At 35.6% G+C, this 27,637-nt stretch overlaps 1 protein-coding gene and 1 long non-coding RNA gene across 5 annotated transcripts in view; one reads left to right on the forward strand and one right to left on the reverse strand.

Moving 5' to 3' along the window:
• LOC145676051 (uncharacterized) overlaps positions 1–27,637 on the reverse strand; it is a 554,345-nt gene that overhangs the window by 345,252 nt on the left and 181,456 nt on the right. The window lies entirely within an intron of this gene.
• The window catches only part of LOC145676054 (uncharacterized), a 217,919-nt gene that overhangs the window by 147,558 nt on the left and 42,724 nt on the right, over positions 1–27,637 (forward strand). Inside the window, exon 2 of the long non-coding RNA XR_014129272.1 lies at positions 26,946–27,073. This is a non-coding gene — a long non-coding RNA (uncharacterized LOC145676054). The remainder of the gene's footprint in view (positions 1–26,945; positions 27,074–27,637) is intronic.

Raw genomic sequence — 27,637 nt, forward strand, 5'->3', positions numbered from 1 at the left:
TAAAGTAAAGTGTAATGAACAATGTGGAACACTCAAACCTTTGTTTTTTTGGATGCCCGGGTTCGGAGCTAATTTTACTGTACTAAAGTTGAGATGTGGCACTACCGGTTGATATAAATAAAGTAAGGTTGGAAATGAAACCTGTTCTAGTGGCGCTGAGAAAGATAAAAGAGGAGAAAGAATCTATGCTTTAGACTGAACTGATATCACAAAACCGGTTCTTGATATCGATTACCGTTTTTTGTGCTGATTAGCGTTGAAAAACCGGAAATTATTCATTTCCACTAGATCCGGTTTCAATTGACGAAGAAAGGTGGGACTGAAACTTACGCTGAATTAATCTTATAAACCTATTTTTCACTATCTCTTAGTATTTTAGGCCTACGAAGATTAAAAATAAAACCGGAAGCGGTTGTAGATTTTTCCCTTCCTGTTTTAGTAGAGAGAAAATGGTACAGATGGAACTTCGGACTGTACATATAAAGAGCTTTTACCTTATGATTGGTTTTACTGTATTGTGTAATCGGAAATGTTTGATTTGTACAACTTCCGGTTTGAATAATGGATTAGTAAAGGAGATTGAACTTATTTTGGGGACACTGAACTCATATATATATATATATAAACATACACACACATACACACTTTTCACTGTTTCTTACTCTTCTTGCTCTGATACCTGTTGACAGACTGACGATAGCTGTTCCATAAAACTTGCAGTACTTATCCATAGTAGAATATGATGTAGATAGTAAAATATTTTTATGACATAATTTTCACAAATTTTTTCGTTATCTCTTTTGTCAGTAAACCTGTCTTAGATAACTATACTCTCATATCGTAATAACGTTATCTGTACCTGCTATGTATTTGAAGTTGTATTTAGGTATAGACATATTGGTAACACTTTTAGATGCATTAACATTCAGATTACTTCTCCCGTCTGTCCATTGAACACTTAACTCAGTTCTTTAAATATTGTAACGTCCCGCGTGGTTATGTTTACAAACATCCAACATGTGCTTCTATTTACAAATTTCAACCATGTGCGTCTTACAATGGTTACTACTGCTGCAAACGACGAAGAAACAGTGACACCGTCACATGACGACGCGGGAACAGCAGCGCCACCGCCTCACCTGGAGCGCCTACATAACTGAGACGATTCCATAGACAGTCCTGTGTCGGAAGGTCAAATTTCCTTTCTTGGCTTGCAGTAGAGCCTATTAAGTACCTCACGTAAACCCAAAGCCTTTAGCTTGCAATGGAGCTATTGGATACTTTCTTTTTTTTGCCTTGAATTGGAGCCTAGCGAGATTCCTTATCACAAACCTCTGTCTAGCTTGCAGTGGAGCTTTGTCGAGAGTCTAACCCACTATCTGCTTGCAGTGGAGCAGCGAGTGCCTTATACCTCCTTATGTAGCTTGCTTCGTGAGGATTCCTTCCCAAGACCATCAGGTTGAGGGAACACCTACTTAAATCTCAGACTTTAGAAAATTGTATTGTATTCATTTTGCATTATAGTGAAATTTTGTAATATAAAACCGGTAGTGGTAAAAACGATTCCGGACTGTAATACTCTACCTATGTTCCACTAACAGCTACCCAAGCAGAATTTTACATGTTTGAATTTTAATTTATAACTTTCTTTTGACATATTTACAATTTGGAAATTCAAACACCGCACAAACAGTATTTTCTTAATATACACGAGACGATATGTCATACTACTTCCACTATAATTTGCACACTTAGTACCACAAGTAACTATTAGTGTCTATTAGTACCAGTAACTATTAATACCACAAGTAACTATTAGTATCTGTTTACTGCAGATTAAGTTGTATGTGCGACGTGACGATGCCAGCCAGTTTTTTTTTTTTTTTTTTTTACATTTCGTGGAGGACAGCTATTTGTGTGTGTGTGTGGGTGGGTGGGTGGGTTGGGGTATGTATGTGTGGGGTAACATCCAGAAGTCCTAAAAATATAGGCACTAGACCTAAATTTTAGGACTTCTGCAGTTTAGGACTTGTGCCGTTTAGGACTTCTGGCGTTTAGAACTTCTGCCTTTTAGGACTTGTGCCGTTTAGGTCTTGTGCCTTTTTCATTCACTTGCTTTAGTTCTGAAATTCGCCACCACCACAGGAAATTGGGACGATGCAGCAACTAGTTGGCAATAATGTTACGAACGTATCTAATTCGAACAGTAACAGCTATATTTGTACTACTAAGATTATTATTATCACTATCTGTTCTGCACTTCTACACGAATTACATAATACAACCTATTTCATTCTAAGAATTAATTACATAATTAGTTAAGAAATTCGTTTCTTTCGAATAAAGATACGAGAATCCCAAGACAAATTCCTAAAACAAAAATAAATAAATAAATAAATAAATAAAAAATAAAAAAATGTTTAAAAAGCATATTTTACCAGACTTCTGAAACTAAGCAAACATTCAGAATTGCAATATATACTGTCCGGAGCGTGTTTTATTAAGAGTAGGACAAAAATTCACCAAAGTTTGCTTAATTAGGACAAAAGCTCACTAGACATTTCACGAGTGAACATTAAATACCAACTGTATACATAAAGAACGCAGTAAATTTAAAATTAAACAAAGAACATATATTATGCAATACAGTGGGTGACATTCATAAGCCCTAAACGGCACAAGTCCTAAAAATATAGGCACTAGACCTAAATTTTAGGTCCTGTGCCATTTTTGCAGAAATTACTACATAGTCATTTAGGGGTGTAGCCTGCAAATTTTTCTAGGGGAGCAGGCTTTTAATATATTAAAAGCAAATCAAAAGTTTATTTCCAGATTACGAAAGCTTCAATAAGTCAATAAATTTATACATATTACACCTGTACATAAATACATAATATTTCCAGTTAGTTCCAGTTAGTTCCTTCCAGTTAGTTCCTTTTTGAAACCTGGACCTTGACAGAGCGTAAATTTAAAACCACAGCTTGTGGGAAATGTACGAATAAGTTAGTTATAAGAAATCGGAAACTGTTCATGGAAGTCCATTTGTTTGACTGTATTTATCTTCTGTACTCTTATATAAAAGAGTAAAGATGAGTGATTTTTTGGGCATATCTCTCCGCCTCCAAGTTGCGGAGATGAATTTGGATGTAAACGGCATCGGAAGTGTTACTGTTCATCAAAGCAACCCCCAAAACGATGTATTCGACTATAATATCGGTCATATATATATATATATATATATATATATATATATATATATATATATATATATATATATATATATATATATATATATATCCCCCTCTGCTTTGTCCCCAGGTCACGGCGCTGAATTTGGGTTTAAACGGCATTAGAAGCGTCACTGCTCATCCCAGCAACCCCCAAAACTATAGATTCAACACTAATATCAGTCATTTTCGATCATTTTTTATATATCACCCCCTTCCTTCTCCCTAAAGTTTCGGCGTTGAATTTGGCTTTAAACTACATCGGAAATGTTACTGTTCATCTCAGTGGCCCTGGAAACTATGGATTCACACTAATATCGACTATTTTGAATCATTTTAATATACCTCCCCTTCCCTCAATTTGCGGGAGTAAATTTGAATTTAAACGGCATCGAAACTGTAACTGTTCACCTCAGCGATCGCAAAAGCTATGGATTCGATACTTATAGCGGTCATTTTCGATCATTTTATACATCTTCCTCTCCTTCTCCCAAGTTGCAGTGCTGAATCAGAATTTAAGCTTCATCGGAAATGTCAATGTTCATCTCAGCAACCCCGAAGACTATGGGTTCGACACTAAGATCGAAAATTTTTAATATATATACGCACTTCCTTCCTCCATGTTGCACCTTTAAAGTGAAATAATAAAACCATCTCAGGCCCGAACCTCATCTATGTTGAAAGTTTTTGTCGAGATCAGTCTGGTGGTTCAAGTGTTGTTACGTTACAAATATAGTTACTTATATATATATATATATATATATATATATATATATATATATATATATATATATATATATATATATATATATATATAGTTACATTCTTTCATTTCTAGTCTAGTTAGTTACATTCTTGTATACTTTCATTTATATATATATATTTATAAAAAAACTCAGCTATTGCTTCTCCACTATTTCAATGGTTCGTACTTTAATACATCCCTTCCTCAACTATGGTTGCTTAATTGATTAAACGTAATGTTCTTGTATTAAATAAATTAATTTAAATATATCTTTCTCATTAATTTCAATTAAGTTGCTTTTCAAAGATCCTCTAAAATTTCAGTGACGCATTATGGGCTATAAGCCATTAACTTCTATGGCCATCCTGCTACGAACTACAGACTCAAATATTCGATAAAGCATTTCAGTAGTAAGTAGTTGCCACAATACCAATAAGAACGTATTCAATTCCAACGGTAACAACTATGTTAGTAACAATAAAATTATTATTAATAATGATAACGAGTAAGGAGTAGTTAATTACGAGTATGCCAATTATTTGCTACAGAAAGACTTCTGTACTAGAAATATAGGTATGTGTAAAAATAATTTACTTCAAAACAACACAAGGAAAGCAAAATTTATGACGTACATAACTAAAACACAATATTATGTTACTAATATGAGGTCAATGGTGTGGAAATAGAGAAAAATAGACATTATGAAAGATCTGGGAATCACATTTGGTAAGAAGTTAAAATTTTGTCAACATAGAAATATATCATGGAAAGAGCAAGAAAGGACAATAGGCGTCACTCATTTATTTATTTATTATTTCAGAACGATAGAATATGTATTTATACAATTAACTTGTAAGAACTAAGGTTCTGTAATATGAAACAGTATATCTAAAACTTTGACTAACAGATTGACAGTATTCTTCTTACGGACGCGATGGTAGCGCCACAAGAGATTTTTAGGACTTCTGCAGTTTAGGACTTGTGCCGTTTAGGACTTGTGCCTTTTAGGACTTGTGCCGCGAAATGCTTTTTAGGACTTGTGCCGTTTAGGACTCCTGCCTTTTAGGACTTCTGCCGTTTAGGACTTGTGCCGCGATATGATTTTTAGGACTTCTGCCATTTGGGACTTGTGCCGCGTCCCCTATGTGTGTGTGTGTGTACTGAAAAGGATTATTTTATATTACGTGACCTACATTAAAATTCATCCTGTCTGGGGGAGAAAGCAGTCGGAAAGGCTGGTAATCTCCGAGGGGAACCCTTGTCTGGCGTCAACACTGTGTACAACAATATCATGACACTTGGTAATGTTTGAAAGGGGAAGAGGAAAGAAAAATAGGAACGTAAACTGGATAAAATGAAATTACACGACCAAGTAAGCTTGTGGTGGACAACACCGAGTACGTGAGTTTTCTCAGAGTACTCCCGTTTCCTCCCACTTTACCAATCCACCAATTCTTCCATCATCATTCATTTGTGTTAATAAGCGTCTCCCATAGCCTAACGGGTATAATTGCGAGACATTAATCTGAAAGATTTCATTTTTGTAGTACGTATCAAAGGAAAGAAGCAGGAAAAAATATATCTTTAATTTAAGATCCCACAATTATTTCCTTTAGGTTAAAGGAAATGGTTGAAAAATGAAAGTGTAGGGTTATGGACGAGTTAGTGGAATGCGAATGGAGGAGAAAGCAGGAGAAAACCCGGAGCAAAGCTCAATGACATGATATCTTCCATAAAGTCAGGCAGGCAGGCAACTCCAGACCTCCCTTTGAAACCAGAAATGAAAAATTTAGGCAAGGATGAAACAAAAAGAAAAGAGAAAAAAGAAGAATCGGCGTTAAAAATAAAAAGCTACACAAGGTTCTGGTTACTCTTTCTTATGAGAGTATTTGTACAATTTTACTTGCAATACATGGTGGTGAATGAGTGGGATATCCTGAAAAAATCAGGTAATTTGAAATTTCTAGAAAAGTTACGGAATTCTCAAAATTTCTGCTAATAGTCAGGGAAATTTCAAGCTTTCGAAAGCATAGTGCCGAAAGCATTTCTGTAACAGTGTGGATATTTTTTATCATAAATTTTCGTCATCGGTTCTCTGCTGTATCAAACATGTTATCTCAGAAACAGTGTTGCACTGCTTCTTTAACCTGTCATTTGAGGTCTGTGAGGTTGGCCTACTCAAATTAGCTTACCCACTTTTATCTACATGAGCCGTTAGTTCCTCGTTAGTCCCCGTTAGTTCTTACTAAAGTTACGTTAGTTCCGCGATTTTAAAGAAATTATACACAAAAACCAGGGTAGGCCAACTTCACATGTGGAGTGACGTACCCAACAAGCTCTTTCACATTTTTCGGCATAAATCGTTAGTTCCTCGTTAGTTCCCGTTAGTTCTTACAAAAAGTTCCGCTAACGTAACTTTTGTAACAACTAACGGCAACTTAAAAATAACTAACGATTCATGTAAATTAATTCGGTATGCCAAGTTCACATGTAAAGTTAGCGTACCCTTTGAGTTTCAGTGACATCCATATGCATGTCATAAAATGCTATAGCACACACATAGGAAAATGACATCTGGAACGCAAAGGGTTAATTTTTATTTACAAGGAATTTGTATAAAATCGCGGAACTAACGTAACTTTAATAAGATCTAACGAGGAACTAGCGACTCATATCGAGAAACCTGCGGAAGTTTCTTCAGTACGCCAACATGTGAAGTTTGCGTACCCACCAATGTTTATTTATGCTCTAATATGTATACAATCGCGGAACTAACGGAACTTTGGTAAGAACTAAAGGGAATTATAGAAGAACTAAGGAATCACGTAGTAAAATGTGTTTAAGCTTCTTGGGCATGCCAGCTTAACATATCAAGTCAGCCCACCCACCAACTTTACTTATACTCTAATTTGTATAAAATAGCGAAATTGACGGAACTTTTTGTAAGAACTAACGTGAACTAACAAAGAACTAACGATTTATGTCAAGAAATGTGGGAAAGGTTGTTTGGTACACCAACTTCACATGTAAAGTTAGCCTACCCACACATTTTTGTTTATGTTCTAATTTGTATACAATTGTGGAACTAACGAAACGTTTGTAAGAACTAACGTTAAGTAACGATGAACTAAAGATTTATGGCGAGAAATGTGGGAATGGTTGTTAGGTACGCCAACTTCACATGTGAAGTTAGCCTACACACACATTTTTATTTATGCTCTAATTTGTATAAAATTGCGGAACTAACGAAACGTTTGTAAGAACTAACGGGAAGTAACGATGAACTAACAATTTATGTCAAGAAATGTGGGAAAGGTTGTTGGGTACGCCAACTGCACATGTGAAGTTAGCCTACCCACACATTTTTGTTTATGCTCTAATTTGTATAAAATCGCGGAACTAACGTAACTTTAGTAAGAACTAACGGGAACTAACGAGGAACTAATGGCTCATGTAGATAAAAGTGGGTAAGCTAATTTGGGTAGGCCAACTTCACAGACCTGTCATTTGGAACAGACAGTAGTTGACGTAATAATGAAAACAAAAATAGTTCTGTGGAAAGACAGTTCTGTTAACATTTGCTTTAACAGAGAAAGGAACGCAGATATTATAAAATATTTTACAAGATATTAGTGAATATGTACTTATTATAATAGTGTATATATACTTTTTATAATACTGGATATGTATTTTTTATAATAGTTAAGGTCATAATGAAAGGAAAATTGTTATATTTGAATGAACAGAGGAAAGAACGTAGATATTGAAAAACCATTTTCAATACATTTTTTAATTCTTTTACTCGAGATTTTTCATAGTTTATTATTAAAATACTTACTAAAATATCCTCATTTTATTATCCTAACAAAACCAATATACTGTATGTTGCCAGTAAAATAGTTTCGATTGATCCAGGGGGCCGCGGTGGCTCAGTGGTAGAGCGATCACCTCTGGTGCATGGGGACCCGGGTTCAAACCCTACTCCCGCCAAGTGAACTTTGTGGTGGGCAAACACCATGTGCGTGGGTTTTTTCGGGGTTTTCCCGTTTCCTCCCACTTTCTTCATTCCACCATTTCATTCATGTATCATAATCACCGTCTCCTTTAGCCTAACCGGCATAATCGTGGGACGTAAAACTCAAAGATTTCGTTTCATTTTTCGATTGATCGGGCTCCTGGTGTGATAACCACAGTATTTCATGTCACCCCCCATTACGAAATCCTGGCTAAACGAACCAATATATGTTGTCAGTCAAATAGTTTAGAATGACCGAGCCCCTAGTGTGATGACCACAGTATTTCATATCACGGACCCCCCTTTACGAAATCCTGGCTACGTGACTACATAAAGTCATATGGTCTTGGATCGAACCAAGGACTACTCACATCAGAGGTGAACAGTTTACCACTAAGACATATTTGATCAAGATCAGTCTTAAAGATTGACATAACTTAAGTGAATATAGAGGATGCTAATATTTCAGTAACTAATATGTCATAAACATTACACGTATAGCCTTATCAGTAAATAGAGCAGGAACTAATTGTCGTATATTAAAATTAGGACTACGCTTTTTCAATTAGTAACGTGTGTTTGAATAATCAACAGAACTTTTAAGTAAAATAGATGCACATGTCATCTTCCTTTTGATACGTATTTCCGCATTTCATTACGTACACATTATACGTGCATTTACTTAAACAATATATAACACCTCAGTAGTTCCTATCTCATCTTGAAAATTAATTATTCCGCCATGTTTTTGCGGCTCTGGGTAACTGTTGAATATATACCTCTAACAACAACCAGACATTAGCACAGATAGGCTTAGTCATTATCATAAAGCGATATGAGCGCCATCTACCTCAGAAGGGTGAGTTAAGTAGAATAATAAGGTAGATAACAGCCTATGTGGAACAAAACTCGCCACGCTCTGTGAAGTTCTGCATCGTTTTTTTTTTTTTTTTTTTTTAAATATCATAGTTAAGATAAAAGACAATATCCTGCATAGAAACTACTATTTTTCCTTAGTTGTTGGAAATTTCAAGAAATGAGTGTAGATGATATATCTTTATAGAATACTTAAGAATGCTAATTATACAAGATACAATCTTCAGAAATTACAGAAATTATACTTTTTTTTTTTTTTTTTAATGGAAGGAGAGAATGAATTTTCTCAAATGTATTACGTATTTATACGTACTGTAAACACTTGTCCTTAAGAAGTGACTTCTGAGTTTTTTAAGTTTCACTCCTTATCGTAAAGTTGAGGAATTATGCCAAGCTTTCTTATTTTTTCAGGCCTTTGGGAGCAGCTACAGGTCTGCAATTTTTTGAGTATAAACTTATGAGCCCGGACTACATGCACACAGAAATTCAGACCTCTACGTCAGTTGCTTCCTCTTCCCAAACATATCTTCAATGTCCAAAAATGTTGCTACTGTAGGCGCTGATTTCATCCCTTTCAAGTGGTTTTAGGTAAAAATGTTAACAGAACAAAGTTTTAGCTCTGTACAAGTTGGACACGCCCAGCAATTTTCAATTTGCTAGGACAAGTACATGCTGAGATATTCAAAACAACGTAAACGACTGAAATCGAGAAAACGCAAAATGGCGGCAAAAGCTTCGTCGCTACGAGATGTTTTAAAAAATAATTAATTGTGGTTTTGAAGTACCCTGATATAGTATAAACATTCATGAAAAAATTAGATTTTTTGGAGATGGTCGAGGGGCACGTGTTTGATCACTTAGAATGGATTGACTCAGTAATCATTAAATAATTAAGCCATTAACCATTAAAGAGTAAATGATACATTAAGATTAGTGTCACTTGTACTTTATAAAATATATTACAGAAAGTGTGGTACTAAGTGTGAAGTTCACTGTTCACATGATCCTTCTAGGCGATATGACTTGAATGTGTGACACAAATATTTAGCATATAACGGCAAGGGCGCCGATTTCTCTGTAAATTTGGGGGGTCCATTCAGGTGCAGAAGGTATATATATATATATATATCTGAAAATTTTAAGACAAATTGCACTCAAATTATGCCAAATATTGTATATTCACAAATACAGTACGGGGGCCCACATGAACTTTGGGGTAGGGGCGGCCCCCTCGGACCCCCAAGATCGGAGCCATTGTATAACGGGGCCTTAAGAAAACTTTTAATTTGATACCTCATATCATAACGCAAGCTGTTCTTGAGTTCTAATGTCGCCTAGTGAAAATGTCTTAATGCAAAGCAGGATTGCAAAAAGTACTGGCTTTACTAGATATTTCTTTAATAGTATGTAGATTTTTAAGAAAATCTAAAGCATAGGAGGTTCTGTTTTTTTATTCTTTCTTTCGTTCCGTTAACAGTGAAGCATAAATTCCTAACAGTGTCTCGTAAACATAAGAATATGAACATTTTGTCATTATCACGCTACATTCACACACATTCGTTATAAGACTTCTCATTTACAATCCAAACAGTGAATAGAGGGGGCAAAATGTGACATAAAAAAGGTTTAACATTATCTGCCTTTTGATTCCAGAAATATCTTAGGAGAAAGAAGGGAACAATGCGAGCAGAAATCCTTTTAAAAGTTCAGAGTAAATATGGTTTTGCAGCTTTAACCCATATCATTTCATGTTCCACGAAGCAGGCGAACGGAAATAAATTAAAGATTTGAATGTTATATGTATATATAAAAGGTGAAATTGTAACATGTCTTAAAAAAGATTGAGTTAAGAAGATCAAACTCTCGTCAGTGCTCGGAAAGCTTAACAATTCTAAAACGAAAATTAAGTTTCTTTCGTACTTCTTTTTTCTTCTTTCTTCTCTTACACAATTCTAAAGGGAAAAAGAGTAAGTTGTAGGAAGAAAGATGAGGTTGCTCCACGTTTTTTGTAATACGCATTTTTTTTTTCCTTTTCTCCCTCTGCTCTCAGCTTCCCCAACACTACGAGATTAGACAGGAGTTATATCTGCCTCTGAATATGAGATGGTGACGTCAGTATGGATCACATCGTATGCACCCAATATTCTCTGGAGCCATGTTAGCGAGAGATATCTGTTCTGTGACATACGATAACTCTCTCCCTCTCTCTCTCTCTCTACATCTCAACAGGAAGAAACTTCTCAACTCGTCACAGGAAAAGAGAAAATTGCGAGGGGAAAAAATATAAAGGGAAAGGATAACTTTTCTCCTTAATATGAGTTCCTCAAACATTTTTACTTTTTTTACTCTCAGAATATGAATTGAATTGAGTACACCAGTTGAACTAGATTTGACCTAATCGATTCGTAATATTTTACTGGCTGAAATATTCGTTCTTCACACAGCAGAAATAGGTTTATAGAAATTATTTTAAAGACGTAATTAAATGTCGACTAAAAGCAGGGAATTCGTGTTATTATTCAGTTATATATCTTTTGTCATCGCGAATCCTATCGAGGAATTTGAAGCTTAAAATATGTAAAACGATAATCATGCCTGTTGTTCTGTATGGTTGCGAAACATGGTCACTTACTCTGGGGGAAGAACGTAACTGAAAGTATTTGACATTAAGATCCTGAGACGAATATTCAGACCCAAGATAAACTCGAGTGGGGAAGTGTGGAAATTTCATATCGAGAGACTACACTAAAAAAAAAAAAAAAGGAATTGGTCAGGAATACCAAATTTGTTTGGTCAGGGCACTTGGTCACTTTATTTAGTTAGTTTAACCAAAATTTGGTCATTTATACCAAACGTGTTTGGTCAAGAATACTATATTTTTTGGTCAGAACATTTGGTTGATTAATTTGGTTATGCCATCCAAATCTTAAGTGGTTTGGTAAAGATTTGGTTCCCCTGACCAAAGTATTTAGTTACAAAGCCACGTGTAGGTCTATCGATTTGACTTCTGAGTAATCTTTATGGAAGCTATCGGTATTTTGAGCGTATGTAAGTGACAAATAAAACTGACTATTTAGCAGCAAAGAATGAATATTTGAAGTGTGTGATTAATTGTGTAAATCGAGGTAAACATACTTTTTCGTATATATTACTTTACTGTAATGTAACGTGTATTGGTTATTTTACTGGCGGTAAACTTGGCGTAACAAATAGGCCTTTATATACAGATGAAGCGGGCAAGTTGTAATGACGACGCTAGGGCAGAGAGCAAAATTATAGGGGCAAGGGTTGGGGCATTTCCTATTCCCCTCTAGAAACTTCCGGAAAGAGGGTAAATAAATTGACACTAACAACAGAAATTTCCAAAATAAACTGGTACATTCACAGTTTACAGATGCACAAAATCTAAAATATACGGAAGAAATAAGGATTATTGTTTAGTTTCTTCCCCAGATCACTTGGTATTGACTCTGGCTCACTTGGTAGTGGTTACCATTCGTTATTTGTGACTGTGATGTAGTCATGAATATAAATGCAGTGTGGCCGTATGGCATAAAAACTACGGTGCATAAAACACGAACGAACTTGTGATAGGTGGCCACTAGAAAGCACGAATGTTACCTAATTGAGTCCGGACAGGAGCGCAGTTGGGGTGCGCGAGTTTCAGCAACGGAGTGCGTCCATAGGGAACAGACGCGTCAGCGACGGTAAGGTATTCATATAAGCGAAATAGTTAAGAAAAACTCATTCTAAATTACAGTACCGGATCCGGTGCCGTCGATGGATTTGGGGGAGATACTAAATGTTATCCGAAATATGAAGTATAATTTTGGAAGAACTTGCCACATGGAATTCAAATATGGGAATTCTTACCTGTGAGATCGATATTTCCTGAGACATATGCTAATAAAAGCTTGGAAATTTACGTTTGGAATTATTGTCGAAATAATTATTGAAGAAATATAATTTCTCTAATTTACTTCTTACTGATACTAAAGCATTTGCACTGGGCAACATGAATAAATCTCACTTAGTATATGTAAAATTCAAGAGGGTCACCAGAAGTAATTGTTGAAAAATCACAATTCTTTCCGCCCACGAGAACTTGTGGTAGACATTATCGTGTTCGTGAGTTTTCTCGAGGTTCTTCCGTTTCCTTACACATTCACATTTCATCATCTTTTAAACATCATTCCCTTCCATTGATCACCGGTCACCTTTGACATAAAGGGCACAAATATAGTAGGTGAAACGAATCATTTTGTGGAGAGGAGCCGCGGTGGTACAGTGGTAGAACGTTCACCTCTGGCGCATGGGTCAGTGGTTCGCTCCCAGCTCGCGTCAAATGAACTTTGTTGTAGACAAACACCGTGTGCGTGGTTTTCGTCGGGGTTATTCCGTTTTCTCCCACTTTCTTCAGTTCACCATGTCATTCGATTCTCATCATCTCCGTCTCCTTTAGTCTCCACGGCATAAGCATGGGACGTAAACCTGAAAGATTTCATTTCATTTTGTGGAGGTTCCGTTAGGGCTTTTGCCGGTGCAATCACTTAACGCAGATAAGTAGATAAGTGGAAATGTACCATGAAGTTCACACGATTGGTGACTTTTTGTTTTCAAGTTTTCTTGTTGATACTTTAAAAAATGGTTTAAACCTTTAAAAATTTATTATGGAATGTGTATTTTCATCCAATCTACACGTAATATTTATACATCTACTAACTTTTCATTTGCATGTTTAAAAATTTCTTGCTTTGTTACCATATTTGTTAGAAAAGAGTTCCTTTCATGACTTTTGCGAAAATAGTAATATTGTCAGTTTAGTGCCTATACCAACAGTATTTGGTAATTTCTACCAAATGTTTTGGTCAAATTCTTTAAATGTAGTTTAGTATTTACAACCAAATTATTTAGTGTCAAAAACCAAATGTGGATCACTCTAACCATTTTCTTTTTTTGGTATTCCCAACCAAATTCTACTTATTTGTTCATTATTTGGTCAAAATTACCGAATGCATATTTGGTACTGGTAACCAAATACTAGGTTCCTGCAACCAATCAAATCATAACCAAATGATCTCGTGCTGGTGACCAAACGTTTGGTTGGTGCTATATTGACCAAACGATTTGGTCACCAGCATCTAGTTTTTGGTGAATCTGAGAAAACTTTTTGCAATGTACATAATTTATACCATTCACCGAACTGTTAGAGCCATCAAATCTAGAAGGAAGAGGTGGGCTGGCCATAAAACCAGAAGGGAAAAAAGTAGAAATGCTTTCAAAATTTTAACTGAAAATCCAATCGGAAAACGACCATTAGGAAGACCTAGGCGCAGATGGGAGTATAATATTAAGGGTGGATCTCACAGAAATAAGAATACAACGTAGAAACTGGATCCAGTTGGCTAAGGATAGAAGTCGATGAAGAGCTTTTGTGAATGCGGCGTTGAACCTCCGGGTTCCATAGGCCATAGAGTTAGTTTAGTTAAATTAGTTAGTTATTTGAAAGGCGTATTTGAGCCCCTTTTCTCCTTTAGTAAACGCGTCATAGTGAAAGTAGCATGATAAAAAAAAATGGCTCAGTAAAAGTACTATCTTCAGAAATTACTTTCATTTCATGTATGAAGCAATACCAAAAAAACATACTTTGACGTATTTTCTTGTTTTGTTGGATGATTATTTCAGCTCCTTGTAAATTACTCGAATCTTAGCCAGATTCTCTTCTCGTGTAGTTTAAGAACTGAGTTTTACCTACATGTGTTGTTCCTCTTTATGGTTTGGGTACAAAACCTCGCGGCGACAACCTCGCGGACCAAAATCTTGCCTGGCCAAAACCTCGCTAGGCCGAAACCTCGCCTTGCCAAAACCTCGCGTCCCAAAATCTCTCCATACCCAAAATCTCGCCTGCCAAAACTTCACGGTCCTGATCTCTGGACGCAGAATCTCCCCTGGTCGTAATCTCTGGACGCAGGACGTAATCTTGCCTGGGAATAAATGTCGTCAGTATAAAACCTCGTCACGACGATTTCTTCAATGTAGAATGCTCTGTATATTGCAATTATATATATTTTGTAATAATACATAACTGCATTAAAATAATGACAAGGAAATATTCTAACGCGTGCTTTGAAAATCTGTATATATAAAAATGAAAATTACTATGTTTGTGACATCATGCCTCTTGAGCCACCCGACCGATCTCGATCAAAGTTTCAACATAGATAAGGTTCGGGCCTGGGATGTCTTTTGTAATTTCACTTTGACGGCATAAGGAAGTGGAGAGGGATATATATATATATATATATATATATATATATATATATATATATATAAAACTTAATAAGTCTTGAACCAAGAGACCAATCTCGATCGAATTTCCCAGACAGATCAGGTTACTGCTTGAGACGGTTTTTATCATTTCACTTTGACGGGAAGGCGGAGTGAAAGGGGAAAACATATAGAAATACATAAAAATTAAATTGGCTGCGTTTGTGACAATAACTTGAACTACACGACCTGTCTCGATCAAATTTTCAACATAGATGGAGTTTGAACCTGGGGTGGTTTTTATTTCACTTTGACGGTGACCTTAGGAAATTCTAATAAAATCGAATAATATTTATGAAAGTATGAAATAATATGTGAGTTTTTACGTCCCTCGAATATGTCCTGTAGGTTAAAGGAGACGTAGATGATCAGGATGAAGGAAATTATGGAATGAAGAAAGTGGGAGGAAACGGGAATACCCCAAAAAAGCCCCCATACACGATGTTTTGTATATTATTATTATTATTATTATTATTATTATTATTATTATTATTATTATTATTATTATTATTATTATTATTATTATTATTATTATTATTATTATTTGTAATATGAAATTGCATATTAAGAAACTCATTGGGTAAATTTTAAGGAAAGGTTTCATTCCGCAAATTTTTGGCGAAGCGAGATTTTGGTCCGCGAGGTTTCGGCCTGAAGAGATTTTGTCCCACGAGGTTTTGGTCCCGCGAGATTTTGTCCGTATCCCCCTCTTCATATCTGAAAATTTCCAATATTAACTTACACTCCGTTAGTATTTATTCACTAAGTAGGTTAACGCTAGGAATTCCAAATTATTTTAGGTAATAGGTCATTCATCCTAAGGGGACAGGGATCCTCGAACCTACTTACTAGTTAGTGATATTTTTGTATAATTAAACATAAAAGAGTTAATTAAAATTTTGTTATCCTATAAACATGCATGTACTCTCAAGAAAAAAAAAGATTTGCTTGGTTTACCCCACAGAAAAGTACAGGATTTTTTGTTAACTACTATGACGCATAAACATTGTTTCTGCCGCCAATAGTCCAAAGCTGTTGCCCCATTGGCCAGCGTAGCAAGATACATACCTTATTTAATTCAGAGACATGGGAGATAAAATTACCTTTGATATCCTGGCCACATAATGGTGTTGCACTTGAATTTGTTATGGTCTTCAAATAAAATGGTTTCGGGTAATCCCAAGGGAGGAGTGGGGTATCATTGAACCCATTACAATTTTTTTTTCAAAACTACTTATTGAATTATTGTTTTATATGACTTTGGAAAATTGTCTAATTTACTGTATAACCAGCAAATAACAAAAAAAAAAAAAAAAGAACAACTGGCTGATAACATTTTGTTGGCACTTTCTAACAAAAACAATGCTGTGAATTCGAGAAGAATTTCTGGGATTAATAAGTTGTATACATGTATTAAATGCAATTAAAATCTTGAAATGAGTTTGAAATAAATTTAAATTCACTTCAAGAGTTTAAGGTACTACAAAATGGAAGACGTCCTACTTTTAACAGTAACCGAGAAGAAAGTATGGTGATCATGAAAAAATTGTATTCGAGATATTAACGAATTTACACATTTTATGGCCTCTACATCCCGAAAAATGTTTTTTGCATGTTTGCCTATTCGTTCGTCACAATGTAAGCATGCATATTCACTCGTCTAGGAGCCATAACGTTCAACACAACCACACCAGCTGATAGAGCGTGAATTATGAATTGAGTTCAATTTTCTCTAATATATATTGGATTAGCCAATAAGACATGGTGGGTTTTTTAAGTGAAAATTTTGCATGGAAAATAAAATGTTTTGCAATGTGTTTTATAGTTTTCGATAGAAAGTTGTGTGCTCTACAAAATAGTTAATTTTTTTAAATGTTGGTATACTTCTTGTTCTTTTCAGGTCATTAAAATGGAGTGTCAACTCGACAAAAATGACCATTTTCGACACCTTCTACTTTTTGCGCTTAATTGAGGTACCAAAGCCACAGAAACCACTCCGGAGATTTGTGAAGTATATGGCAAAGAAGCAATACCTCTTAGACGGCAATTTCGAGCTCAAAGACATACATCACACCGGACGCTCCGTTCAGTTCGATGAGGAGCGACAGAATCAGCTTATTCACGACAATCCACGCCAAACGACGAGGGATAATGAAATACTCCCACACTACCATAGAGCGTCTTCACTCGATGAAAAACGTTCAAAAACGCCAGAACTTATGGACTAACCCAATATATAGAACGCGAATATACGTTTTACTTTGCCCTCAGTCATTCATATCTGAGTGTGTGAATAGCGTTTTATGAAGTGGAAAGGCAAATAAATCACTAGAACCATTAGTTATTACTTGTAACAAGACATAAGTTTAATTTCTAATGCATCAATAGTAATCAAAATTTTCTACACTAAAGTAAGTTTAAAACAATGTCGTTAGCAATCCAGTTCTAATTATGATTTATCTCGACATCCGATACTAATTTAATATACTATTTTTATTACTGTGCGTAATAAAAGATAAAATTAATTGTATCAAAAGTTAGTTACTTTTAAATACATGCTTTATGTGTTTTAGAATCTCATTAAAATTTCAGAGTCAAACAGATTAAAATGATACATTTTCCATTTTATTGTAGTTATTTCTTCAGTTGTGAGTAACAAGGAAAAAGCTTGCCAAGAACTCAGGTCAATAAGAGAATTGCCGCATAAATCCTTTTTGCGTTATTAAATTTCCATATAGAAGCCAATAGTTCATTATCGGCTAGTTAGTTGCCAAATATTGATTCAGAATTGGAATACAAAAATGAATCTTCTGATTTTTTTAATTTTTTTTTTTTTTTTAAATCTTTGAGTCCTTTTGGAATTTCACCAGCGTAATCACGAGAGAAGGGAGGCATGAGACACAGAAATCACGATCAGAGCCTAAAGAGTTCTTTTGCAATCAGAAACAAATTATCAATGTAAAACAAATATGTCGAAATTAGGATCTATTTAAAAGTTCTCAAAAGAAGTAACGGTATGCTCTATAGATCAAACTGATTGAAAGAAAGAGGATTCCGAGTATTAAAGGTAATTCGTGTAAGAAAACTTTCAGTTTAACGTTCCATGATTATGCCCATTAGGCTAAGGGAGACGATGATTAAAGCAAGTGAATGATAATGGAAGACTTGGTGGAATGAGAAAGTGAGAGGAAACGGGCGTACCCCGAGAAAACCCACGGACACGTGAAACATCCGCTTCGAAAGATTATCTTTCAAAGTTTCGTTTTCCAGTTTCTGTCGCTCAGAGTTAGCAACGGGGAATTAAGGTTAGTGTAAAGGGACAAGTTTTGCCGATAGATGTCACTACAGTCTTCGTATCTCTCCCATGTATTTTTTTACCTTTCAAGAAAATTTACAATTTCTCTTACAAATTTCACCGTAGAGACATCAAACTTTTAGAGAAGGGACTTCATAACCTATCAAAGGGAGCAATCCGTGCCGATTTTTTATTTAGAGTTTTCTTCATTGTTGAAACAGTTACATTGCTAAAGCTTTGGATATCCATTTCAACAAGGAAGAAAATTCTAAATAAAAAATCGGTACGGATTATTGCTTCCGATAGATTATGAAGTTCCTTTTCTAAAAAACTTGAAGTCTCTAGGTTGAAATTTGTAAGAGAAATCGTGAATTTTCGTGAAAGCTAAAAAAAAAAAAAAAAAAAATACATGGGAGAGATACGAAGACTCTATCTATCGGCCATCTATCGGCAAAACTTGTCCCTTTAAACCAACCTTAAGAAAAACGGCGTAGAGTGGAGAACAAAGATCTTTCTGTGTGTTTGATTATCATATAAACAAGTCTGTGATTAGTGTGCAACGGCATTTCCGTACCAAATACCGGAGAGACTCATTCGTAAATGGTATAAACATTTCAGAGATTTGGGCTGTGCATCACAGCAGCCATTGTTGATGTTGACCGCAACATCTTACCAAAGGTTTGGCAAGAGTAGACTATCAGCTTGATGTGTGCCGCGTTACGCGAGATGCTAATATAGAACACTTGTGAAATGTTTGAAGAAAACTTTGACAGTTTACCTTTCTTACCACATGCCTCCATTAATGACATACACTATGTGATCAAAAGTATCCGGACACCCCCAAAACCATACGTTTTTCATATTAGGTGCATTGTGCTGCCACCTACTACCAGGTACTCATTATCAGCGACCTCAGTAGTCGTCGTGAGAAAGGAGAATGGGTCACTCCGTGGACTTCGAATGTGGTCAGGTGATTGGGTGTCACTTGTGTCAGAACTCTGTACGCGAGATTTCCACATTCCTGAACATCCCTAGGTCTGATGTGATAATGAAGTGGAAATGTGAAGGGACACGCACAGCACAAAAGCGTACAGGCCGACCTTGTCTGTTGACTGACAGAGATCGCCAACAGTTGAAGAGGGTCGGAAAGTGTAATAGGCAAACAACTATCCAGACTATCACATAGGAATTCCAAACTGCATCAGGATCCATTCCAAGTACTATGACAGTTAGGCGTTAGGTGAGAAAACTTGGATTTCATGGTCGAACGGCTGCTCATAGGCCACATACCACACAGGTAAATGCCAAACGATGCCTCGCTTGGTGTAAGGAGCGTAAACATTGGACGATTGAACAATGGAAAAACGTTGTGTGGAGTGACGAGTCACGGTACACAATGTGGCGATCTGATGGCAGGATGTGGGTATGGGGAATGCCCGGTGAACGTCATCTGTCAGCGTCTGTAGAGCCAACAGTAAAATTCGGAGGTGGTGGTGTTATGGTGTGGTCGTATTTTTCTTGGAGGGGGTTTGCACCCCTTGTTGTTTTGCATGGCATTCTAACAGCGGAGGCCTACATTGATGTTTAACCACCTTCTTGCTTCCCACTGTTGAAGAGCAATTCGGGGATGGCGATTGCATCTTTCAACACGATCGAGCACCTGTTCATACTGCACGGTCTGTGGCGAAGTGGTTACACCACCATAACATCCCTGTAATGGACTGGCCTGCACAGAGTCCTGATTTGGTTTCCTATAGAACATCTTTGGGATATTTTGGAACGCCGACTTCGTGCCAGGCCTCACCGACCTAGAGCAGCCATGATATATCTACAACAGAAGGAAGAAAAATGGAGGAATTAAGATCACATTTTCACAGCATTACCACAACAGTATAATAATAAAATATGCGAGGACAAAAGACAAAGTGCGCAATGTAAGAAAAGTTATGACAAAAGTGTAAATAATTTTTGGCTCGCCCTCGTATTTGAGGTAGACAAGGAAGTGCCACTTATAGTATAAGTAAAGTTAGTTGCATTTTCTTTCCTCGTGCAAGATACAGATTTACATTTGGACATATTCAGGACTAATTTATTCTTATTACACCATATTTGAACTCTTTGTAGATCCCATTGAAGTATCACGCAATTAACAATCGAACTTATTTCGGAGTATAATTTGAGACGGTCGACAAAAAGAAGAACTTGAGAAGTGTTAATAGACAGAGGAATATTATTAATAACAAGAAGAAAGAACAGGAGATCTAGATTAGATGCTTGAGGGACTCCCGATAGAATATTGAACTTGAAAAGTACCAGTAATGTAAAACATCGTTTATGATTATTCAGCTGGAAGTCTCTCCAGTCCTCTGTGAGATTTTTTTTTTTAATCTTGGAATTTAATATACGTATCGTTGTTTGTATATTCTATGCTATTATTTTGTTGATGTGTATCAACTTCAAAGTAAACAAGAATAACACTTTATTTCAATGATTCAAAACCTGTTTTCATTAATTTTTATGTTTTAATTACAAAAGCCATTCAATTTTAAAAAATGACATATTACCAACTTCTTTTATCTTACATTATAATTTTACCTTCCATATTTAAATCTAGGAGTAGAGAATAAACTCTGATTGTTTCTCATAACACACTAAGGGGGGGGGGCGCCTTCGAATTCTCGTCCCGAGCGCTTACCACCCACGCGACGGCCCTGTATATAAATAAAAAGAGATGCTATACTCTATGTAAAGCATGTCTTCCTAAGATTTGTCAAGAGCACATAGGAAAATAAAATTCATGAAAAATACGAAAAATTGTGAAAATGAATTAAAAGAAGATATTATTATTATTATTATTATTATTATTATTATTATTATTATTATTATTATTATTATTATTATTATTATTATTATTATTATTATTATTATTATTACAACGATATGTTGTATTTTTAATGTATTCTTTGGGCAAAATGTCTGATCTTGTCTATAAAATATGCACTAGCCAGTTATGTTAAGGAGAAGAAAAGAAAATATATATATATTATAAAATCAATGTATTAAACCCAAGGATGTTATAAATAGAGGATCTGCCCATATGTATCTTCATCCTATTAAATCGATGAAGCCAAAAGACAACCGAGCATCGGCACGTCTGATTGGCTACTCTCGTTTCTACCATCGTCTGATTGGCTACTTTCGTTTCCGCCATGATTGTTGGCTCAAAACATTGCGATCCTATTGGGCGGAGTGGGCAGAGTAGGGGTGGCGAAACTGTGAAGTATGGCTTCAAGATTTTGTTGTAAGGACATATCCTCTATTTTATAAGATCCTTGATAAAATCAACATATTAAACCAATGAATGTGTTGTTGTTATCACCAAGACGACATATTTAGTTATTACTATGGTAACAGAAGTAAGGTTAGACATAATGTTAAATACCTCTTAAGAATCATAACGGTTATAAAAAGGAAGTATACAATAAACGACATTTTGCATTATGTCAATTTAGTGTACTCAATTGTGTGGCTCAATAAGATAATATAACGTTAGAATCAGGACTATAAAAACGAATATAACAAAAGTATTCAGTTATATTATTATTATTATTATTATTATTATTATTATTATTATTATTATTATTATTATTATTATTATTATTATTATTATTAATTTTGATGTTGACCACTAGAAAGAAGAATTAGCTGTAGTTGCTACCTTGTTTCTGGTAGTAATACTGAAATATAAGCAGACGTGGAGACTGTAAGAACTGACGAAAAATCTCGTTATCTTCTCGAACGAAAATAACAAGCATGTCGGTCCTCCTATCATTGTTCGTCTGCGTATAGCCTCGAACAAAATGTTAGTCCTGGTGCATAAATGAGGAGAAAGCTAGACGCACCCATTTGGATAACAAAAAAGAAATGGTTCCTTCATTGTAAGGACATCTACCATCAAATAATAGTTTGAGTTTATTGATGAAGGTAAACAAACTTACGATTTCTGTAGGGAATAACAATAAGTTATTCAAACTTCTTGCAAAAGTATATTCTTCCCTACGAGATACAGAATAGTGATTACGAGAAACAAAATTGAATGAAAAGAATAAATTATAAGTCGACTTAGAATTGTGGTTCTCAGCAACCCTTCCTTCCATTGCTTACTTTGTTTTCTCAGGTCTTGTTGGGAAATAGGTTTGGGCGGAAAGTGCTTGCTAATATGCGAATGGCCGTCACGTTAGTAGGGAATCCGGGTGTGTAAATAATGTAGTTCATAATGTCGAATATTTCAAATGTGTTGTTTGATATATGTAATAAGAAAGATTTAGAGCATAGAAATTTGCTCTAGAAGTGGAGTTATAAATATGATTTGTGTTTTGTAGAGAGTGCAGGGTGCGCAGATTTAGAATAAAGATTTATAGGAAGAATTCTAGTATCTGAAAAATAATTAAATAAATAAGGCAAATTACTTTTATACAGGTCTTGGTTGTACACTATCCATCATATTATTTTGTTGTGTATGTATGCGTATCATGCCTTAAATCTGTAAGCAAGTTTGTAATCGTAATAAAAATTATCCAATTTTACATTTCATCCGCATTCAGCATATTTACGTGAAAGAACAAGTAAATAATGGAAAAGGTGGATCAACTACGAGAAATGTTTATTATATTCTAAGCCTGAAAGTGGTATAATAATCATGGGATGCCAAAAAGATGCTGGAACGCTTACATTATCCTTTGTTAGCATAAAACAAAAGTAGAAGTTTTTAATAATGTGCAAAAGGTTGATACCCTGAAAAACCACTGTTCTCAAAGCTGCTATTCAACAATGCGGATTCCAACTTTATTTTATTTTATTTTTATTTTTATTCAAGCACAACACAACAGGCTCTAGGCCCAATTATTGTGTTGCCTTTGACAACGAAATATTTGGTCTAGGAATTAATTCGTGCGGTTTTACAAAAGATGGCGTAACTAGCTTATTGTCCCATAGTTTCGTTGATCCAAACATGCGTTGAAAACTACTGTCATTGAGCATCTTGTTTAGTATATGTCAGTTGCTTGAAGCGGAAACAACAACATTTTTTCTTCAACTGAAAATGGCGCATTTTGTGCCTGATAAAGTGTTTTTGCGGGGAGTTATTCTTCATTGCTTTAAGATGAAGAAAAGTGCTACCGCAAGTCATCATATTTTAGTGGAAGTGTTTGGTGACTATGCTCTAGCTGAGCGAACGTGTCAGAAGTGGTTTGCACGGGTTAAAGGTGGTGATTTCAGCTTGGAAGACCAAAAGCAATTTGGACAGCCAAAAGAATTTGAAGATGAAGAATTGAGAGCATTGCTTGATCAGGATTCGTGTCAAACGCAGGACGAACTTGCAGAAGCATTTGGAGTTGAGCAAACAACAGTTTCCAAACGTCTCAAAGCCATAGGAATGATTCAAAAGATGTCTTATTGGGTTTCACATGAATTGAAAAGAAAGACGTTGAAAGAAGAAAAACCGTTTGCGAATTGCTGATTCAAAGACAGAAAAGGAAGGGATTTTTGCATCGAATTGTAACTGGTGATGAGAAGTGGATTCATTACGAGAATCCTAAACGAAAAAAGGCCTGGGTGAAGCAAGGTGAACCAGGTCCTTCACAACCGAAACGAGATATTCATTGTGCAAAGGTTATGCTGTATATATGGTGGGATTTGAAACGTGTGGTGTACTATGAACTTCTGAAACTTGGTGAAACTATTAATGGACACCGCTATCGACAACAATTAATGCGTTTGAAGCAAGCTCTGGCCTGAAAACGACCAGAATGGAATAACAGGCATAATAAACTTATTTATCAAGATGATAACGCTCGACCACATGTCGCAAAACCGGTCAAAACCTATTTGGAAAATGTCGGATGGAAAGTGTTACTCCACCCGCGATATTCACCAGACACTGCTCCGTCTGACTACTACTTGATCGATTGCATGAATAACGATTTGATTGGACAGCGGTTCACTTCTTCAGAAAATATCGAAAAATGGATCTTTGATTAGATTGCGTCAAAAGATGAGGAATTCTTTCGACACGGAATCCGTAAATTGCCTGAAAGATGGGAGAAAGTAGTGGCTAGCGATGGACAATATTTTTGTTAACGTATTCATTTACTTTGTTTTTGAAATAAAGCTTCAATTTTTATTAAAAACCGCACGAATTAATTCCTAGACCAAATACATATTAATACAAAACAATGAAATATACAAATAATTAAAAGAAATACACATTACAAAATAGACAATTAAAAAAAACACATTCATATTGTCTTTAGCATATGAGCTCCTTACATGCCGTTTTCAAAACATGCCTGTTTAATTGTTCTTTGTACACACTTTCCGACGTGCTAAATATATCAATATTGAAGTCTTTTTCGACTTCATTGTGGAGAGTGCTTATTCTCCATATAGGAGATTTCCGAAGGATATTTGTTCTTGCCTTTCTTTGATAAAACGTAGGTGTGTTTCCTATCCTCGTTCTGGTTGATGGGACTTGAAAACAAAGCAACGAACGCAGCTCAATAGAATCAATCTTATCATGTATTAATTTATATAAAAATATTAGATCATTATATCTTCTTCTTTCGTATAACTTCTTCCCCCACCCAGCATATTATCCAGATTTTGCTCCAAGTGATTTTTTCTTGCTTCAAGAATTAAAGAAACACCTGCATGGTTCACATTATATCCATGTAGATCCATCCATTATATTTAAATAATTATCTATCGAAGATTGGTTTGACGGATATGACAAAGCCTTCCTTTTGTTCTGATGGTATATTACATCTTATCTATCGATGTGCTAAGAAAGTTGGCGTCATAGACTTACGTAGAAATCTGAGTAATTATTTTCAAATATTTTTGTGCTCCTTATATGTTAGGCTTATAAGTTATCGAACGTTTCTTGTTTATTATTATTATTTTAGGCTTTAGACGCGATCACCTTTAACATCATATATTGTATCAAAGAATTACCATACTTAGTGCTGGATTTTGGTTTGATGGGGCCCTAAACTTTAGGTCAGGGCCCTTTATACGTCAATCTTTCTTTTTCAGCGGCAAAATATCGCTGTTTTTTAGGTTTGAATATATGCTATGTGCTAACTTATAGACCTAATGGACATATCTAAATGGAAACAAGGGCCTACTACAAGCAGGGCTGGGAAACGGGGTTTCATTAAAAGCGATGCTAGATAACAGGGGCCTCAATACAAGTGAGGCTGAAAGCTCATAAAAGCCTAGTACATATCAATACAAAACACCGTTGTTGTATGTGGGTTTTATCTTATTTGCTTTTCCTTGTTATTTGGAAATTACATTACAATAAGCTTTTTAAAAATTTTTTGGGGGCCCCCAAGCGTGTGGGGGCCCTAAGCTTGGTTAGTTTATACGTATATTCGCCACTAATCGTACTAAAGCTTCAGCCTTTGCTAAGTTGTATGAAAGTTTGCACACAATACTTTGACGCAATGTTAATTCTCCATTCGACATGACTTCAAAGAAAACAAGTCGATCTAACTGGGCAGTATCAATAATATCTTCTGTACAACTTTTTGATTTAAATATCCACTTGCTTCGTATGTATTCTCACCCATGTAAGATTATTTGAACGATAGCTGTCTTATGACAGAAATAGAGCTCGTGTATAGCCATTATTAATGTGTTTACTTTTCAACCTTTTAACACATAATGAAATGAAATATCCCACGTCCCACGATTATGCAGTGTAGTCTAAAGGAGACAGTGACAATGGGAATGAATGAAAGGAAAGGAATGATAGGAAACGGGAGAAATCCGAGAAAACCCACGCACATAGTGTTCTCCACCACAAAGCCCACTTGCCACGAGATGGAATCGAATCAGGGATTTTAACAAATATTAGAATTTATTTTAAGACATAGATTGTGGAATGTATAGCCGTATATGTAATTTCTATTCATCAAAATTTGTCCCTTCACTAAAAGGTTTGACTTATCGTGTTCCTATCTGTCCGTCCGTCCAGGAGACAAGATATCTCAAGAATTACTGGGTGGATTTCCATCAATTGTAGTTAGGATGTTGAGGGTCAAAAATTAGAAATCGACTTTGTTGATGAAGATATTTCATCCACCGGAAGTGATAGAAATCAACTATTTCCGATTTTAACGTTGAACACTATAGAGCCAATACGGTAATATATAGCGAGAAATTGTTTTCTTAAAGTAGATTAAGCGTCCCAAAGATACAGTTCATCTCTATCTTTAACTCTCTACTAAAACCGGAATCGGTAAAAATCCACTAGAACTCTCGGTTTCAATATTGATCTACAGGGTGGTTATAAATTCAACAGCTATTTTTAATTTAGATTATCCTAGAAACTAGCATCAACTCTAGCTGGCATGTAATACTGTTTACTAATGTAAGCTTTACCATTTATGATTTCAGAAGTTGATCCAGTGAAAACAGTAAAATAGCTTGAGTATACAGTGTTGAAGACAGAGCTAAGATTGCCGTCAGATATGTAGTTTGGAGGTCGGTGGTACAAGTGCAAAGATGGTGGAGGCAAGAGCAAGGTAAGAATACAACAATTAACCCTAAGACAATAAAAAAACAACTGTCATAATAAATTAATGATAATTGATAGTGTGTTAGATTGAAGTCGATCTGGATGGCTCTCAGCATCAAATCGAAAGACAATGTGCATGTTGTTCAGGACATATTTGAACATAGTCTTTCAAAGTCCAAACGACAAGCTGCGTCGAACGTACGTATGGCCTGTGATTTCAGAATGGGAAAATGGAAGTGAATTGCTGTTCATGCAAGATGGAGCTCCACCCCACTACGCAATTCTAGTGAGAGCATGACTTGACGACACGACACTTGCCCTATTAGATGGATTGGCTGCCAGGGACCAACAGAATAACCTGCACGCAGCCCCGATCTAACCCCATGCGACTTCTTCCTTTGGGGTTGGGCTAAGGAACAAGTATACAAGTTAAAACCTTAACAGTCTTGAACAAAATATCCATGAAGTGGTTGCAAATGTTCCAGTTGAGATGTTAAGCAGAGCTGTGGGTTCTCTTCCTAAAAACTCCAGAAGTGTGTGGGTGCATACGTTGAAATGTAATTTAATAACA

This window comes from Thermobia domestica, chromosome 18 (assembly GCF_964235325.1).
Source record: "Thermobia domestica chromosome 18, izTheDome1.hap1.1, whole genome shotgun sequence".
Taxonomy (NCBI): domain Eukaryota; kingdom Metazoa; phylum Arthropoda; class Insecta; order Zygentoma; family Lepismatidae; genus Thermobia; species Thermobia domestica.